Source organism: Lolium perenne, chromosome 7 (genome assembly GCF_019359855.2).
Source record: "Lolium perenne isolate Kyuss_39 chromosome 7, Kyuss_2.0, whole genome shotgun sequence".
Taxonomy (NCBI): Eukaryota; Viridiplantae; Streptophyta; class Magnoliopsida; order Poales; family Poaceae; genus Lolium; species Lolium perenne.
This window is the reverse complement of record NC_067250.2, coordinates 157,497,402-157,514,928: the sequence shown is the minus strand read 5'-3', so window position 1 is coordinate 157,514,928 and position 17,527 is coordinate 157,497,402. Positions and strand designations below refer to the sequence as shown.

Genomic DNA, 17,527 nt, shown 5'->3' with positions numbered 1-17,527 from the left:
CTTTGATCTGCGGTGTTGGGTAGGAATCTTCTTTAGAATCTTTCTATCTATTCTCATCTATACCCGACCCAGAGAATGTTTCCTTGGCAACTCGCCATGAAGACAACATTAGTATAACCAACATTGATGTTCCTAACGAGATGAAGAAATATTGTTTGGGAGATATGCAAAACCCTAGCTAGGGATCGATAGAAATGTTTTCAAAACAATTCAATAATGGGGATTGAAACATTGATTCAATTCTCCATGGATTTTTTATCAAACTTGTGAGGTTGACCAAGTGTTAGAATGCGAGATTCAATAAATCTATTACAGAGTAATGATTTGGGTGCAGGATGGATTGATCACCATTCCTACTACTCTTATTATTCGCTTTTGTAATATTGACTTTGCGAATCTAGAGAGACATACCTACAAATGATATGTCGGCGAATAAGCCTAAACCTTAGGATGGATAAATATTATACCCTTATAGTAGGCAAGTGCTGCCAAGCGTAGGACAACAACGAGATCGAAGATCCAACCACTAGTTTGGAGTTGTGGAAGAATGTTGAAGACACCAAGAAGGAAAAGATGAAAGATGTCATGAAGTTTACACATCATGGTCTTCTGTTTGACCCAAAGAGTGGCCCTCAGTGTCAAAATTAGATTAACCACCATCCTATATGGATTAGCAAACCCAACCATGAAAAAAAAACCTATTCAAGTCACTTTGGAGAGATATGTTGTTCACTATATGTGAATAAACATTCGCCTGTTGGATTTTAACTCAGAAGCCCCAAGCCATAGATGTTTCCAAATATGACCTATTGTCAAGTCTTATCCTCGGATGTGCCAAGTCATATCCAATATGAGCTTAGCCTAAACCAAAGACCTAAGACTACCTAAGCAAAATTTTCTTTTAAGGGTGGTAGAAGCCGTACCCTTAGATTATAGATTTACACGAGATGCTGCATGGGATGGTATTTGGAGAAGGTATCATAAGGAATTCCCCATGACCATGTGTACTCAAGTGAAAGATAATACCCATGGGATGAGTGCCGCCATAAGATTGGATACAATTGGGGGTATAACCGCATATGGTTTAGTGTAACGTTTTCAAAGCCCAGGGTTAACTTTCGAAATCTCCTCGGAGATTTTCGAAAAAAGAAACAATAGGGAGTATGAACCTATTAGAAGACCTGGACCCAAAACCTTTTCTTTCTATCCTTTCTCAAATCTCGAGGACGAGATTTCTTTTAAGGGTGGTAGTCTGTCACATCCCGAAATTTTTTAAATTTTGGAATGTAAAATAAAAATAAATTTAATGCTTGATGGTTTGAATCTGATTGAAAATTCACAAAGAATTAAAACTTTTAAAAGTTATTTACAGGTTAATCCCAAAATAGTATTTTTAAAGACTTCTGGTTTTAAAGTATTTTAAAAATTAAACATAACCTTGCTTTCAAAGTTTTCAAATCCTTAATGGAATTCTTTTTAAGAAAACAAAATCCTGGAAAACTTTTCTTACAAAATATTGCCCAAATAGCCATATAGGCCAAGTGTATATGGTTATTATTTTATTTTCACAAATGGATTTTAAAAAGGTTTCTTGATTGTCCTAAAACACTATTTTGATTTTTACAAATTTTTAGAAACTTGTTTGCTACACTTTTGTTGAAACCACCTCATATAGCCATAGTGGCAAAATTGTAATAAAAATAATATAAAATAATAATTTATAAAATTTAAGTATTTGTGTTATCCTATAATGAGCAAAATAATTTTACAAACTCACAAAAATTCGTTTCACTTAAATCGGATTAATGAAACGTATTTTATCAAAAAAACAAGTAATAGATAAAAAGAAAAGGAAATAAAAAAAAAAGCAAACGGGCCGGCCAGCCGGACCGACCGGCCCAGCAGGCGGTCAGCCCAGCCGGACCGAACCGACCCGACCGAGTCGGTCGTGTTACGGTAAGCACGCAGATTTTCGTCTTTGACGAAACTATCTCCACTTAAATCTATTTTTCTTGAGCTACACAACTCCGATTTCAGATCCGTTTGTTTCTACGTGTTCCTAACTTCAAGGCCCACCTTTTCCACCGACCTATGGCCTATATAAAGCCACCACCATGTCGCAGTTTCGTTTTCCCTCCCTCCTCTCGAAATCCTACATCAACGAAATCTTAACTCGTTGATTTGACCACCAAAACTACCTCGAATCGCTTCGGGCTCTACACGAAAGTTGTAGATGTCGTCGAGATCTTTCAATCCCGACCAATCACATCTCTTATCATCCACCATACACGGATAATTTCGCATCGCAAGGTGTCAGACCTGACAAAGGGAATCTTCAATTAGTTCGTGCTTGTTGCACAAAATCCAAATTTCTTTGGTGAGTATTTAGATCTGATCATCCTCTACAACTTTCTTGTTGAAAGTTTTTCGATTTGAAGTACCAATTTGTCGCTCATCTACAGATCTATTTCGAGTTAACCGGAGCCAAATCGAGTTTCAAAACGATCTCGAATCGTCATGACTTCAACAAGGAAGTTGTTCCTCTCGTCAAGATCTTTTCATTGCCGCAAGTTTCACCTTGTTTCGTTGACCGAGCAAGGAGAAAATCGTGTTACAATATTCAGATCTTATAAGGTATAACCTAGATCTTGTCAAACACATTAATCCGTTGTGAAAAGTAATTTGTGCGTTAGATAGATCTATTAATTCTATACAACTTTGATGTAGAAAGTTTTTCCATCTGAGTAAATTTTTCTGTCAACTTTATGACATCATCATGACATCAGCATAGTCAACTCAGTCAGGTCAAAGTCAAACTGCGATCAATGCAGACTGGTCAGCATACGGTGATGGCGGTACAGTCAGCAGTACAGTCAGCAGTTAACTGTACAGTCAGCAGTCAACTATACAGTACAGTCAGCGTCTCAGTCAAACTCGGTCAAACTCATTTTAATGTAAATTTTAAATATCAGATTATGTGTCTAACTTAGAAATTCATTATAAAATCATCCAGAGGTCCAAAATTTACAAAATTTATATCGTTGGAAAGCCTATAACATGTAGAATCCAAATATGCAAGAATACTGTATATGTTATGTATTAGTTTTCGAATCATAATTCAAATGATTTAATTAAACCTTGTTCACTATAAAAATTATATCAAATAATCTACTAGTCCAAATTTAACAAATTTGTACTTTCTGGAATCCTCAGATCATGTACTTCAACTTAGTATAGAAGTTGTACAATTTTGATACGTGCACAAACTTGTTTTAGTAAAATCTATCCGAATCAGTAATTTGAGGATAATTCAAATTCTATAAATCGTTTTCGAATAATTCCAATTGCCCTATTCTTGTGTTACTGTAGCCTATCCAGGGAGGTCAAATTCATATTTTTACAACACATAATGCTTGCTGTAGTTAATTAATAAGATTGTATATGTAAAGTAGATACTCGATTAATGGTTTTTCTAAATCAAATTAAATGCCCAGAATACTTTATTAACATTGCACATATCAGAGAACACACCAATACCACTAGACACTCTATCTTGAATCAATATCGTGTCTACCCAAATGCATTTTCATTCACTCCTTTGACTAGTTTAAAACTATTCAACTTACAAATGAGTAATTTGAGTAATTTCATGTATCATTTGTTTATACCCAAGCCTATGTGTAACTCATACTATCTTAGTAAGTGTTGTCACACTTTACTAAACAATATTTTGAGTTGCGCCATTCTGGGACTCATGTGATTTTATCACATGGAACATTTCAATTACCCAATCCTGAGTAGCAAATAAACATTGACCATAGGTTCCTATCAATCATTTTATTCTAAGTACTTTACTTAGATAATCATTTTCTTTTCAAGTATTTGATCCATCCAATCAATATCTCCAATTCATATCTTGCAAGCCAAACCTCATGCCATATCTTCTTTAACCGATGATTAAAATACATTGATTAACTACATGATTGTTTGCTTGGTTTGGTTTTATTGTTGTTGAATGGTGTGTTTATGTTGTGCTATATTTTATATTATAGTTCGTACGGAGAGGCACGTATTTTGATTAAGAGAAGTGAACGCGCTTCGACTACCAAAAGGCAAGTGACATTCAAATCCTACTTATTTTATATATGCATTAGTGTTTTGAAACTAGTATGCATGGTAGGATTTTGTTTTCAAAAGAAAAGTATTATGCTATGCTTAGCAAACCCTAGTAGTGTGTAGCTACTCCTGAACCTGTTGATAGGATACTTTATTTTTGCTCTGCAACATCAAATGCCAAATGTTATTTCATTGTTTCGATTGTGATGGTTTGAAAAGTGAAAATTAACAACCTTAGTGAATCACCTGGGTGGATTGTTTGAGTGGTGGGCGGCTGCTCAGGGCTCCGACCCTGGAGTAACCAGTGGTAGGTGGGTGCCTGAGAGTGCGCAGTTGAATAGTGGTTGCTCTAGACTGCACCTCTGGTTTTCACCAGGGGATCGTGCGGGGGTTTATTATCTGTAATGGTTCTAAGCCTGTGAGTTTCACTTGTGGATGGCCACCCAGGATTAAAGAGATTACTATGTCGTCCATGTTTTAGTTAGCTTCCAGTGCAGCCTTATGGTATTATGGGCTCTGCCGGGATTAAGTAAGTTGTGAGGTCCAACTTGTCGGCTAGACAGCGGGTGGAGGCGACGGCCAAGGGAACGGGTCTAGCCAGTATGGTTGAAACCTTCTTCTGAAAGATCTTGTCTCATTTCTTCTCTTGGGAAGGGTGGGTCGTAAGGTGAAAGTGCACGACCTCTCGAGAGTAAACCTAAGATCTTAGCCGTGTCCCCGGTTACGGACAATTTGAGCTTCTAGGCAAGGAATGTACGGAAGAGTCTCATCACCTTTTCTGAATGTATTTAAAAATTTGATTAACCTTGGAAAACTCATGGGAGATGTAACCATGTGATTATTCTAAAACCCATGGAGGGTTTAACCATGGTGTGATTTCATAATGACATTCAAAGATTTTCAAAAATGTATTGTTTTAAATAAAATATAGGATAAAATTGGCTTTATGCAAATTTGCCTAAACTCCACTTGCCAAATATCATGTTGATAGTCATGCCCAAAACTGCCACCATATAAGTGTCATTTGCCAGTACATCATTGTACTGACCTCCATTCGTGGGGCTGCATATTCAAACGTGCAGGATTTTCTGAGGAGAAGTACGTGGTAGGATCTCGAGTCTACATTCCAACATGACTGCCTGTGGCACATGAAGAAGATGAAGGCTCATTGATGACTTACTTTCCGCTGTGTATGGTCTGAATATTGTTGAGCTAGTCTATGTGACTATGCAAATTGTAAGGTTTTACTTTACCCTTTGGATCAAAGATGTAGTAATTTGATACTATTGCAATGATTACTATATTTTGTAATGTGTGTGCTATCAGTGATCCCGGGAATAGCACTATACACAGGTATCTTGCCTTTGTTAAAAGGTAAGGTGCTACAATCCCGATACAGATCGAGATAAACAACAGAGCCTAAACACGCCTACGACTCGCAAGGCTCAAACATCAAGCAACGGTTATTGGTAAGGAATGATACATATAGGATTATTATGGTAAACAAGTGGAATAGGACACGTGACTCGATAAAGAAGCGCAACCTATGTATAGCAATGTGAGGGAGAGCAAAATATAAAATAGGTGAAGAGGGAGGGCTCGCCTGTGAAAAGCTGCAGAAGAACTTGTCGTATCTCACAACACCACTTCGCGATCCTATCCGGGAAGAAGCAAATGTTGGACAAACAATGGATGCAAGTCTTACTACTACGGAATAAGAACCGGCATGATGAAGATGATATGCATGGCATGGCAATGATGGTGCAATGCAACTTATCCAAATTAATCGGGGTCAGAACCCCAAACAAACAAATTAAGGTTGGAGTTGCATTTTCTACCGTCAAAGTTAAGGGTTGATTAGCATGGCACAACATGGCAGGGGTGAGCTACTTCAAGTTTAAATGGAGCGGGGAAAACCTAGGTGGTGTTCCAAAATACTCCACATATATGTTAGGTGGGATGCACGAACTATCACGTCACGACATGATGCGAGAAGCAAACAGATGAATGGATGGCATATTCCTGATCCTTGCATTTTTCTGATCAACTTTCATATGTAACACTTTTTATTTCGAGTTACAGATTAAAAGTTATTAATTATCCAAGTTTTAGGCATTTCTGTAATTTCTGCAAAATAGGGAAAAGGGGAAGATTTTTCTCACCCAGGCTGTGCTACCCGCAGCAGCTGGCATGCGGGGCCCGGGGGAGCTGACGTGGCACTGACAAGGCAGAAGAGAGGACCCCGGGTTAGGAAACGGAAAAGCGCAGGGGCCTAAATGCACAAACGTTGGATCTGTATCTGAGGGGAAATTCTCACCCAGTGGAGATCTACCCAGAGACGATGACGAATGGGCCCGGTGGCCACGCTGGCTGCCACCGTGGCGGAGCTTGTGCGCACGCAGAGGAGGTGTTCGACGGAGGGTCGATGTCGCGCACGTTCTCGGCGACGCGGTCACCGCGGACAGACGTGGAAGCTCGTCGGTGATGTAGGGGCTCCCAGGAAGCGCGCGAGAGGGCGTCGGGCGCGCCTCGTCAGCGTGGACCAGATGGAGGCGGCGCCGGGAGCGGGGGGCCGTCGGGGCGACGCTGGCGGTGACCATATGCGGCGGATGGGAAGCGGTCAACGATGGGGAATTCACTGTGAGGGAGAGGGAGACCGAGAAGGGGACTAGGAGAACGGGAGCATCACCATGAAGGTTGGGGGGTGGTCGATGGCGCCAGAGGAGAGCGGACGGCGTCGCCACGGTCAAGACATGCGGCGGCCGGAGCTCGGGAAGACGGTAGGAGGCGTTGCAGAAGACGTTCCCGGGCTCAATTGGAGGTACTGGAAGGTCGAGGACGTCGAGGCGCACCCGCCGATGCCCTCAGAACGACGCGGGGTAGTTGGAATCGACAGGGAGGCGGTGAGGTGAGCGGTGGCAGTGTCTTCGACTATCACAGAGAAGAAGGGGGAAGAAAAAGGGAGAGCGGCGGTAGGTGGGAGAGAGGCTAGGGTTTTGGAAGAGGGATAAAGGGGAAGGGGCAGGTGAGGCTTGGTGGATGGGGAGCGTGGTAGGACCACGGGGGAAGCTCACGCGAGGTGCGTGACCTCTCTTGTTGTTGTCCAGAGATGACGGGAACGAGAAGGGGAAAAGAAGAAGGCCGGATCGAAACGGTATGTTGTGCTGGGCAGCCTTGGTTGCTGGATGGTGTTGGGACGGGAAGAGAAGAAGAGGCTGGGCCGCCTCGGGCTGGAGAAGAAAAAGAGAAGGAGGTGGGCCGGCGAGAAGAGGAGAGGGCCCAAGTAGAGAGGGGTGGCTTTTCTTTTTGTTTTACAAAATCCTTTGACCTTTATTTTTGAAAACTGTTTTAAATTTGAGGCAAAGGTGAGAGAGAGATCTAAAAATAGTTTCAAAATATTTATTTATTGTAACCAAAACAAAACACATTATATTCAAAAACTTCTTTGTTGGAAAATATTAATTATAAAATAAGTAATAAGAGGAAGACAGATATTATGGTTTTATTTAAAGGGAGAGGCAAGGGGGTTTATAAAATAGTTTTATTTAATAAAATCATGGATGATATGATGCATGATGCCATGATGATGCACAAAAGAAAATAACAAACAAATCTAATAGGGGTGCTACCCTGGGCCGTTACACACAGGCCGTGATCTCATCCACTTCTAGGAAAGACACCGCCTGCCTGTACCAAAATATCTTGATCCCTAACTCTCTGTTCTCCTCCCGCATGCTGGCAGATCCAACTTCATCCTCCGACAACATAAGCAAGAGGAGTTATCCTGCCAAAGGTAACAACAAACATATCTAAGACTACTTGATGTAGCCCCGGTCACCCACGTCGCTACACCAAGACCATCAAGTGCAGCCCCGCCTATCATCGACGCTACACCATGGCCAAGGAGTCCCCCAAGTGGACCTTCAACCCTAACCCACGCTACACGCGACAAGGTGAACTCCTTCCTCTCGATACTCGACCTCGTCAATACCTTGGATGGAATGCTACCTCATGTCGGTATGTTATATGTCATTAGGTACGAGAGTCATCGAGGACCGGAGAGGAGGAGCATCCATGGTGCAAGGAAGCAAGGGGAGGGAAGAGGAGCCATTCATCATGGTGCAAGGAAGAAGGAAGAAGAAGAAGAAGGAAGGAAGAAGGAAGGAAGAGGAAGAAGAGGCGGGAGGAGGAGGGCCGGCCGGTCCCAGGCCCGGTCAACCGGCCCTATGACCGGCCCACCCGGTCACAGGCCCGGTTGACCGGCCTCCTGACCGGCCCGGCCGGTTTTCAACCGGAACATCGACCGGTGCCATCCGGAAGCAATCCCGGGGCTCCCGAAGCCCCGTCCGGTCACGCCCGGCCCAGAATTCGGTTTGGAACCGGATGGCCCGGTCCCAGACCCGGTCCAACCGGCCCTGTGACCGGATTTCACGGGTTTGACCCCACCAACTTGTACCCGTTCGACCCGAGCTGCCTTGTATGCCTATATAAGCACCCCGGTCGCCCCCTTACCTCTTTAGACAAGATGATAGCTTAGACATGAAGATGAGCTTTGTCTCCCTAGGGTTTCATCCCCTTTGTATCAAGGCTACCTATGTTGGATGATTGGATTTGGTGTGTGAGATTCTAGTGTTACCCACTCTCTCTCCCACTCCTAGATTCATCTCCCTCACCAATCTCTCCGCTCGGAATTCTACCGCGTGTCTCTTCCGGGTTGATTCTATTGGCGTGGTCCATCGAGCCACGGGGTAAGTATCGATTGTATCGGGTTGGTGTGCGTGCGTGAGTTCATCGTGTTCATCGTGTTCTTCGCGCTCTCCCTCTCTCCCTCCTTTGGATTTCGGGTCAACCGCAAGATCGGGCCACACACGGGGTCTTAGACCTCATCATATGGTATCAGCAGCCTTTGGTTTCCGCGGATTTGACCCTCCACCCACCGGATTTGCCCTCTAAATTTTTTCCAAAAAATCCCCAAAAAATAGCCCTAATTTGCCTTTGGACCGATCTGTGATTTCGTTGCGTTTTGAGTGGTTTTGGTCCATGGATTTGGTGTTGGAGTGCTTGATCTACTATTTCCCCACTTCCTAGCCTCCAATTCCATTGTTTCCCCTCCGATTTGGTCAATTTGGTCGATTTTCGTGAAGAACAGGAGAGAGAAACTGCGTCCCGATTGAGAAATCCGGTCAACCGGGCTGCAGACCGGCCGGGCCAGCCCAGGACCCGGTCGACCGGCCGTGTGACCGGCCAGGCCGGCCCCAGGTCCGGTCCAACCGGCCCCTGGACCGGGCGCCACCCCTCCACCGCCACCGCCGACCACCACCACTCCTCTCCTCCGCCGGCAAGCACCGCCATCATCCCCAACCACCGGCAAACACCACCGCGGCCCCAACAAACACCGCCGCATCCGCAAGAGCATCGACACCACCACCACCGGCTTATCACCGCCACCACCGCCAAGCTACTTTGACCCATCTTCCGCTAACTTGTGTTTGCTTGTTCCGGTTTGAGTGCCTTGTGTGTGAAACTAACCCGCAGCTCCGAAGCAAGCGACGACATCCTCGGCACCCCGGACTTGCAACCGTAATCTTGACATCACCGCCTTCATCGCAAGTTGTGTGTTCCGACACCGCCTAACACCTAGGTATAACTTGCATTCCCCTTGTAACCCCTCTTCTTTTGCGATCTATCCTATCGAGCATTGCTTATCAAGTGTTGCGAGACATTGCACGTGGCCCCGATTGTGAGGTGTGTGTGTGTAGTGTGGAGTCAAGCTTCTAAGCAAAACTCGTGTGGCAAGATAGCAAGAGCGAGCTAACGCTAACATAGAGCGTGGAAAAAGAAAGAAAAGCACAAAAAGAGTGCAAGTGCCATCATACATACAAAAGTGTACAAAGTGCCACCATACATATACAAAAGAGTGTCAAGTGCCACCATATACAAAAGAGAAAAAGCTTTTAAGCAAAAGAGAGATAAGAGAAGAGAGGCCACGTGTGAATCTAGTTGTCTCTCCATTTGCAACCAAAGCTTTGATCTCTTCTTGTGTTAGTGTGACACCGAGCACCCTTGCTTAAGGGCTTCTTACACTTTTCCGCTCATTCCTTGGTCGCACTAACCCCGTTCATCTCGTGTGTGCGTTCCACATCTTTTCCGTGTTTATAGTGATCATCGCTTTGACATTTGAATTTTTGGATTTCACCCACTCTTGACAATACACTTGATTTCAGATTTCGTCTTTTGGCTTTCCACCATACTCACCTAACACCATATTTGCTAGCTTTTGCGTGTGCTTTTGTGTGAGTACCCGATACAATTGTTCTAACTCTCGGTTTTGTTGGATCACCCCAATCTTGTCATACCACGGTAAGGTTGCGGGGTAGTATTCTTCCACTAACATACACCATATAGATATTGTCGTGCTAACATGTATAGCGACGAAGAAGATACGGAGGAGTACACGGAGCACTTCGAGGAGGATTCCTCTTCAAGCACCGCGGATGTGGAGGAACATGTGGAGCTCGACACCGACTATGGCTCCACGAGCATCACCGACATGACCGATGTCGAGGAGCTCTACATCAACAATGGCTCCTCAAGCATGGACGACATGGTGGAGCGCCACCTTGAGGACAACTTCGACGAGCCCTACATCGACAATGGCTCCTCAAGCATGGACAACATGGTGGAGCACAACCTTGAGGACGACATCGATGAGCTCTACATCGACAATGGCTCACCACTCATGGACGACATGGTGGAGCAACGCCACGAGTACGACATCGACACCATGGCGGAGCCTCACCTACGCTCCACGATGAGCAAAGACGATGCTCCTACATACCCCTACTTGGCCAATGGAGCTACATATGAAGATGGAGGACCTCCACGAGGGCACCATCATATGGATCGTCAAGGGCGTCCCCATCATGAGCGTCATCGACATACTTCTCCATGCTCCACAAGGCGCCACCATGAGAGTGCTTATGCACAAGATCGTCGACTTCAAGTACACCATTTGGAGCATCAAGAGCGTCCCCATCATGAGCGTCATCGACACTCTTCTCCAAGCTCCACAAGGCGCCGCAAGCAACATGCCAAGTCGCATGAGCCATCATCTAGGCATGGCAAGGACCGTCATCGACATACGTCACCACATGAGCTTCGCCGCCACAAGCCACTTCATGATCGCCATCGACCAACATCTTCCATGAGTCTTCGACGACACCACTCAAGCCATGGTGATGATGCACGAAGACGAGAGCCTCGCCATGAAGGTGACAAACACCATGATAGGATGCCTACCACTCCAAGGATGGCAAGTGCACATCGAGCATACCTTCCTCATAAGGCGACTTCCACCTCTTGTGCCACCACCACAATGGCCTCTACCTCGTCACGTGCCTATGGACTCCGATGCTACAAGTGTAAGCAACAAGGCCACCCTCCACGGGAATGTCCCAATCTCCTATGTGAGGTGTGCAAGGCCAAGGGTCACGTGGCATGGCAATGCACAACGCCAAGCGCCAAGACGCTCTACTTCGACAAGCTACAAGCACAAGTCCCCAAGATGCCTATTGCGCCAACACTTCAAGATGAAGATCGCCAAGGTGAACTCAAGGGCGAAGTTGAGCCGAGCCTAGCTCTCATCAACACCATGGCGCCACCGCTTGAGGATGACTTGGGAGGCGATGGAGTTGAGCATGGTGACTATGGGATTCTCCCTTCACCTATGGAGGCGGATGGAGTTGAGATGGTTGAGCATGGGAATTTCCCTTCAACCAAGGAGGCGCATGGAGATGAGATAGTCGAGCCTACTCCCCTATGCTTCATTGATGAGTTGGTACCAATCCCATGTGAGAATGAGAGCCACTTAGCCCACTTGAGTGAGAGTGATAGTGAGTTGAGTGACTTCCACCCCATATGTGAGTTTGAGTGCTTCCGTTTGGAGGACATGAGTGATACACAAAGTGAGTTGAGAGAGGGAGATGATAGGTCCATGGAGGACATCGCGTTGGCTAACACATTAACCTCTCCCCCTTTGGTGTCTTCTTATGTTGCACTAGGTTCCACGGAGGATGAGTTCCCGCTCATGGAGACGATGTACATGGTGCATGAAGATGATGATATCTCACCATGCTTGCTCCAAGATGGACATGTCGACCACATGGATCCTCCTACTTCCACAACACCTACATCAAATGAGTCGGCCTTCAAAGGTAACAACATAGGTGTTGATGATGCCATGATCCCACTAGTGGACATGATGACTTATGAGTGCATGCATGATCTCGATGATCCATTTGCTACTTCACATGCTACTTTCACTTTCCCATGTGATGCTTTGCTTGATAACATTGTTGATCATGTCAAATTGATTACTTGTGATACCATGACCATGCCATGCTATGAGAGCTTCACATTTTCCCCGCTTGCTTGCAATGATAATGATTATGATCATGCTTGTGTTGTGACACCCTTGATGAACACTTGCTCTTTACATAGGGTCGTCGACAACAATGATAACATGTTCCACATGCTTTGCCCCAAATGTTTACACCATTCCATGATCCTTGCATCCAAGATTGTGAACAATTGCTCTTTCTTATGCTTGGTATGCAAGAATGCTTATTTCATTGTCCATGAGATGGCCCCCATAGCCTTCTCCATTTTTGATGATCATGAGTTACCACATGCCATGAATGCACCTTCTTGCCATATGCACCATCGCCATACATTTCATACTATCTTGATTGACACTAGTGGCGATGTGCACAAGACATGGAACATCATGATGGATGATGTGTTCCTCTACCATGCACACACGCTTTTTGTTCTCTCTATTGTGTGTATAGGTACCCGAATGACAACTTCCACCGCTACGGAGCATGAGCTCACGAAACGCGCAATTGAGAGCTACCCCAACAAGGACCTAAACCGCGGGAATCACACCAAAGAGTATGTTCCCACAAGCCTTCACCCTCATGTGTTTCCGACTTGGTTTGTCGAGTTTTCGGTTTGGTCCAATTCCTCGTCATCTCTTTTGCCTCTTATGCAACATATCTTGACACATCTTGTTGGCATAATGGTTGTTATATGTCTTGATGTTATCATCATACACTCCAAGAATCTCAAGGACCATGTCATACATGTGAGAGACACCTTATGCATCTTGTGCCACATGTCACTCATAAAGTTGCTCTTCTTTGGATTTCTCATTTCACCTTTGGCAATTGAAATGGATTCTTTGACACTTGAGGATACCCATACTTGGCTCACGCCAACCATACTTTCCCAAGCTAGAAGTTTCCATCTCTTTGCCATTGCACATAACAATTTTGCCCAAAATTTTGCCACCGATACTTGCCTTTTGATTGTTCCATTTGTGTGGGACAATGCTACACGTCACATTTTTGACACCTTACAACTCTTACATGCACAAATTTTTGCCCTTCCAAATTTTGGATACATCGACACACTTTTGTTTCCCATTTTTGCCAAATGCCTCTTGGAGAAACGACTTGATGCTTCGTATTGGATTGAGAGCCTCTTGTTCGCCGATCACCAAATTGGCCTCCACAAGCTTTCCATTCGCAAGTTGTTTTTCCCCAAGCTCTTCTTCGACCGCGACTTTATCCCTCTACCACAACATGGGACACCCGTCATGGACTACACCGTCGGTGAGGAGGAACAAGAGTCGAGGACGACTCTTCCCCAAGGGGGGGGGGGAGATGATGTAGCCCCGGTCACCGACGTCGCTACACCAAGACCATCAAGTGCAGCCCCGCCTATCGTCGACGCTACACCATGGCCAAAGAGTCCCCCAAGTGGACCTTCAACCCTAACCCACGCTACACGCGACAAGGTGAACTCCTTCCTCTCGATACTCGACCTCGTCAATACCTTGGATGGAATGCTACCTCATGTCGGTATGTTATATGTCATTAGGTACGAGAGTCATCGAGGACCGGAGAGGAGGAGCATCCATGGTGCAAGGAAGCAAGGGGAGGGAAGAGGAGCCATTCATCATGGTGCAAGGAAGAAGGAAGAAGAAGAAGAAGGAAGGAAGAAGGAAGGAAGAGGAAGAAGAGGCGGGAGGAGGAGGGCCGGCCGGTCCCAGGCCCGGTCAACCGGCCCTATGACCGGCCCACCCGGTCACAGGCCCGGTTGACCGGCCTCCTGACCGGCCCGGCCGGTTTTCAACCGGAACGTCGACCGGTGACATCCGGAAGCAATCCCGGGGCTCCCGAAGCCCCGTCCGGTCACGCCCGGCCCAGAATCCGGTTTGGAACCGGATGGCCCGGTCCCAGACCCGGTCCAACCGGCCCTATGACCGGATTTCACGGGTTTGACCCCACCAACTTGTACCCGTTCGACCCGAGCTGCCTTGTATGCCTATATAAGCACCCCGGTCGCCCCCTTACCTCTTTAGACAAGATGATAGCTTAGACATGAAGATGAGCTTTGTCTCCCTAGGGTTTCATCCCCTTTGTATCAAGGCTACCTATGTTGGATGATTGGATTTGGTGTGTGAGATTCTAGTGTTACCCACTCTCTCTCCCACTCCTAGATTCATCTCCCTCACCAATCTCTCCGCTCGGAATTCTACCGCGTGTCTCTTCCGGGTTGATTCTATTGGCGTGGTCCATCGAGCCACGGGGTAAGTATCGATTGTATCGGGTTGGTGTGCGTGCGTGAGTTCATCGTGTTCATCGTGTTCTTCGTGTTCTTCGCGCTCTCCCTCTCTCCCTCCTTTGGATTTCGGGTCAACCGCAAGATCGGGCCACACACGGGGTCTTAGACCTCATCACTACTCATAGTGAGAGTAACTAAGGTAGTAACATAGAGCTACATGCATTGCCAACTAGGCAAATTTATGACATGGCATGATATTAAATGAAGAAAGAGATGGTTGTGGTAACTAGCTATCTTACCATAACATCACACTTTTCAAGATTGAATGGATCTACAAGCTAATGAATACACTCATGCATAATACTACATCAAAGTTACTATGCATTATGAAGGTAGTGACATAGAGTAGTGTCATATGCATGACACTACTATATTTACTGCCCACTATGACTAGTCTAAGTCGGAGCGTTACCGGCAAATGAAGGGCACAAATTGGCTGATTGACGAATGTGGTCACTGACATGTAGGACAGACATAAGTGGTGTCTACATGTCAGTGACTAGAAGTACCCAAAAACCAGCAACCCAAAGTCAGCTAATATTAACCTCCTTCGAAGTAACCTCTGTCTTCAGCTCCTTCATCCTCTTGAACGGCGGGGAAGATGGCAACTTATCTTCTTCTACGACCTCTCGCTAGAACCTGACAATGAAGGATGAGAGATCCTGCGAACGGATGTGCAGCGTCTGTGCGTGCGATTCCCCAGAGCGCTTCTGGCGTAACTCGGAGTTCTTCGTGCCGAGATGCGGAAGTTCCTTTCCCGGGGCCTTGTTGACCCTAAGCCGAGATAGCTCCTGTGTAAGCCGACGAAAAATGTTCAAACTGTTACAGACCAGGCATATCATTACCAGTGCAAACGAGGTAAGTGAATCTCCGGGATCTCGCCCAAAGACCGCGGTTGGTCCAATGCCACCACATCTTCTTCTAGATTGACTATCTCCTTTACATCATCTTCTCCGACATTGACTATCTCCTTTACATCATCTTCTTCTCCAAGCTTGACCATCTCCTTTACATCATCTTCTCATGCGAGCTTGATCATCTGCCTCACATCATCTTCTCCGACGATATCGACCCTCTCCAGCGGAAGATAACAGATATAAGTCCGAGTATCACCAGCAAAATGAAGGTAATTAAAAGAGGCGTAGTAACCCTTGTGTCCTGGCTCATCAACGTCGGGGACGCTGAGCCCGCATCGTCTCCTCCGAGATCTCCCTTCGCAAGCAGGATTGTTAGAGACAGTGTACTTCTGGTAGTAGTATTTATGCGTGCGGCGCCAGGGGGTCGAGAAGCTAGGACTACATCTTCTCCACCGAGCTCTTCCTTGGTAGACATGACAAATGAAACGAGGTGTGGGGGCGTAAAGGTATAAAATGGCGGACGGCCGCCCCGCCTCGGCCCTCCAAGGCTTATTTTTTTGCCTTACTAAACTAAAAACCCTATTTTGCGTCTCACACGTCTGCTACAGGGTCCCATGCGTGCAGGTCCCACACTTTAGTGAGCACAAGTCACGTGCGGTAGGTAGGAAAACTTCCAACAATCTTCTTTGTCAAGTGAAGACACGTCGTCAAGACTCTCCCCCCCCCTTTTGTCACTAAAAAAAGAATATTAGAAGGGTGCGTAGCCTGCACTGCAGGGGGGCGATTTTGACAAAAGTAACCCTTTTGGCGAAGAAAAGCACAGAATGAGCCACACAAAAACGTTAGTCCAGTGAAATAGATTGCTCAGATGGTCAGTCCATGCTTTTCTTTGCCAAAAGGGTTATTTCTGTCAAAATCGCTGCACTGCATGTTTGCACCACTGAAAAACCCTGCGTGCCAGTCAACACCACTTCCCGAAAAATTTGAAGCATTTCGAGGCCGTGACTGCTCTCCCTTCCTATTCTCCTTCCGTGTGATCCCTCTTCCACCTTTTATCCTTTGCAACATTTGCAAAAAATTGTCAGTGACTTGTGCTCACTGAAGTGTGGGACCTCACGCATGGGAACCACACGTAAGTCACAAACCTGTTGGTGTAATAACTCGGGTGATCATTATACTGTATTAGAACTCCGTACAAAGTTTCGTATGGATTCAAGGGTAGGAAAGCCAAGTTAACTCATTTACATGACATTATTTTCCATGAAGCCAAGTTAACACATCTAACACTTGGTAAATTTTGGTTATATATTCGAAATTTTACTTGAAACTTGTTGGTCATGCCATTTTACTACTCGCCTAACACTTCTTCCGCGGTGAAGGGATGGGGGTGGGCATGATGCTACCCTAAATTTGTGGGACCCCAACAAACTTGCAAATACGAGCGCTTCATTCAAAAGAAACACACTCTTGTCCCCTACCAGCCCCCCCATGATTTTGACCTAAATTTGAAATCAAGCCAAAGGTGGTTCAAAAAAGGCAATCAGAAAGCATGGATTGTTCATCTTTTTCCTATATAGCTAGGGAAAATAGCATACATGCCATACCAATATTTTAGAAAAGAGCCCTTCAAAATAGTATGGCAACATGTTGGAATTCATCCATCTTAATTTCTTCCCACGTGTGAGCTTTGGTACTACTACACAAGAACCATGTCAAACTTTTGAATCATGGCCCATTTTTTGTATATATTTGCAAATTTTCATGCACGCATGAAAACTTTGCAAAATATGTGCATTTTGGGTTGTCGCACATAAATGTGCTTTTACTTGTCTGCCACCAATTAATCCAATTCTCATTTGTGGGGA

General features: G+C 45.4%; 1 long non-coding RNA gene across 1 annotated transcript; it reads left to right on the top strand.

Annotated features, from left to right (window-relative positions):
* The first annotated feature begins 2,041 nt into the window (after nt 1-2,041).
* Nucleotides 2,042-5,436, top strand: LOC127300953 (uncharacterized). The gene is made up of 3 exons (XR_007851706.2): nt 2,042-2,377; nt 2,463-2,634; nt 4,053-5,436. It is a non-coding gene; the product is annotated as an uncharacterized lncRNA (long non-coding RNA).
* Nucleotides 5,437-17,527: the final 12,091 nt, after the last annotated feature.